This window comes from Hyperolius riggenbachi, chromosome 9 (genome assembly GCF_040937935.1).
Source record: "Hyperolius riggenbachi isolate aHypRig1 chromosome 9, aHypRig1.pri, whole genome shotgun sequence".
NCBI classification, from domain to species: domain Eukaryota; kingdom Metazoa; phylum Chordata; class Amphibia; order Anura; family Hyperoliidae; genus Hyperolius; species Hyperolius riggenbachi.
The window spans coordinates 221,775,962-221,778,039 of NC_090654.1; the positions used below are offsets into that span (position 1 = coordinate 221,775,962).

Sequence of the window (2,078 nt, forward strand, 5' to 3'; positions counted from 1 at the left end):
GACCTGCAGCACGGAAAGAGCGGCGTGACCGGCAGAAGCGACTGATCTTTGCTGTGATTGTCGGTAAGCGACGTTACTGTACTAGCAGTCACTGGTCCTTAAGGGGCAGAGACTGCTGGTACGGAAGTAGTTAATATATGCAGTTATAGTGCTCCGTTTGCCAACTCTAACACAGGTTATTTACTTTCTCTCCAACAGACCATCGAGAATGTTCCTTCATGACATTCTAGAGAAGTTCAACTCCTCCTACATCAGTGAAGTCAAGGAGCAGAATACCACCTTTGGCCAACCAGGCAGATCAATGCTCAATAATATCGTATTTGGAGGAGTTGCTATTGTAGTTATCATAGGAGCTTTCAACTTTTTGCTGCTGCTGCTGCTGAACTTTCTGTTGATTTAGAAAGTCTGGGATTTTGGCCATCTAGCCCTGATATACCAGCCATCATCTTCTGCCAATAAGGTCATGGACTTGAAACAGAGCGTTTGTTTCAAACTCAGGGCAATTTTCTATAAACTTCAGTGACATCCACAGGCAATGTGGCGAAGATGCCCTTCATTACCTGTCCCTCCAGCGAGAGATCTTCCTCTTCCTGGCCATGGCCAGCATTGTCTATTTCTCCTTCTACCAATAAACATGAAGGGGACAAGGTACGGCAATGAACTAAGCCGATTTGGAAGGACAGTGATAACCAGCATACTGGATGAAGACAGCTACTTGTGGTTGCATGTCTTTGCAGCCATAATTTTGTACCTCATTTACGTTTACTGGATGAGTATTTATTCATCATCCATAATGTACCCAGATGAGGATCTCCTGAGACATACAATCCTCATCCGTGGAATATCACCTAGTGCCGCTGAGAAGACCATAAAGAAGCACTTCAAGGAAGCCTATCCCACCTGCAAAGTGGACAGTATTATGCTGTACATGGACAGTGGAATGGCCTAGATCACTTTTTCAGAAAAGTCCATGGCCACCTTAATACTAAAGGATTTTAATGCCATCACATGCCACATGAAACCTCGGTCAAGTGTCAGTGACCTACTTAATTCTTCCAGCTGGTCTGTAGATGTGTCCAACTACCCAGAGGACAGTGGAAGAATGTTTCCGTGCGTGGCATAAAGTGGTGGGCTATCTGCCTGTCAATCAATACCCCCCTCTTCTTAATGCTGCTCTTCTTCTCCACCCAGCAGTAATCATTTCTGCACTGGACACCTTAAAGATCACGCAACCTCTCTACCATCTTCATGCTTTAATAAGCAGGTTTTTTCCAGCTGTATTACTCAGAGTGTTCGCTTTAATACTGTCAAGCATTGTCTACTATTCCGTCATATATGAGAAACACTGGTCAAAGTGTTGGGAGAACAGATTAATGCTGTACAAGATGTTCCCCTTCCTGATATTTATGATCCTGATATCACCAGCCTTTGGACTTACTAGTATAAACAAGTTCCTAGAATGGATGTATGAGACTTATTCCGGCCTTACCAAGGAGCCTTCATGGTCAACTACATCATCAGCACAGCCTTCATCAGCAACAGACTGGACTTGCTGTGGATTTCCGTATTCCTGTACTATGTTTATCGCTTGCTCAAAGCCAAGTCCACCGAAGAGAGACAAAAAGTCAAGCAGAGTCAGGCATACGACTTCTTATATGGAGAGAACTACACCAGGATCTGATGCAATGTCACCATTATTATCAGGGCCGGCGCTACCATAGAGGCAAAGAGGGCAATCGCCCCAGGGCCCCAGAGCCTGTAGGGGCCCCCGAGGTATCCCCCCCATCTTAACTGCTCCCCAGGACTCTGCATACTCTTTGGCAGAGTAGAGTCTCATCTGTGCTGCCGGGCAGGTGAGACACTACACTGCCAAAGACTCTGCAGAGCCCCGGGGAGCACAGTTAAGTTGGGAGGGAGCAGCTGGCTCAGGGGCCGAAAAGGGAAATTTACTGCAACAATGGGCCTCTAAAGCCGCTTTTTGGCCAGGGGGTGTCTGTTGGGGGGCCCCAGGCTAATTTTGCCCTGGGGCCCCACTGTTACTAGAACCGACCCTGATTATTATGGCATACAGCAACTTT

General features: G+C 46.6%; 1 pseudogene; it reads left to right on the forward strand.

Annotated features, from left to right (window-relative positions):
- Positions 1-634: 634 nt before the first annotated feature.
- On the forward strand, positions 635-1,681 carry LOC137533595 (CSC1-like protein 1 pseudogene; annotated as a pseudogene).
- The last annotated feature ends 397 nt before the right edge of the window (positions 1,682-2,078 follow it).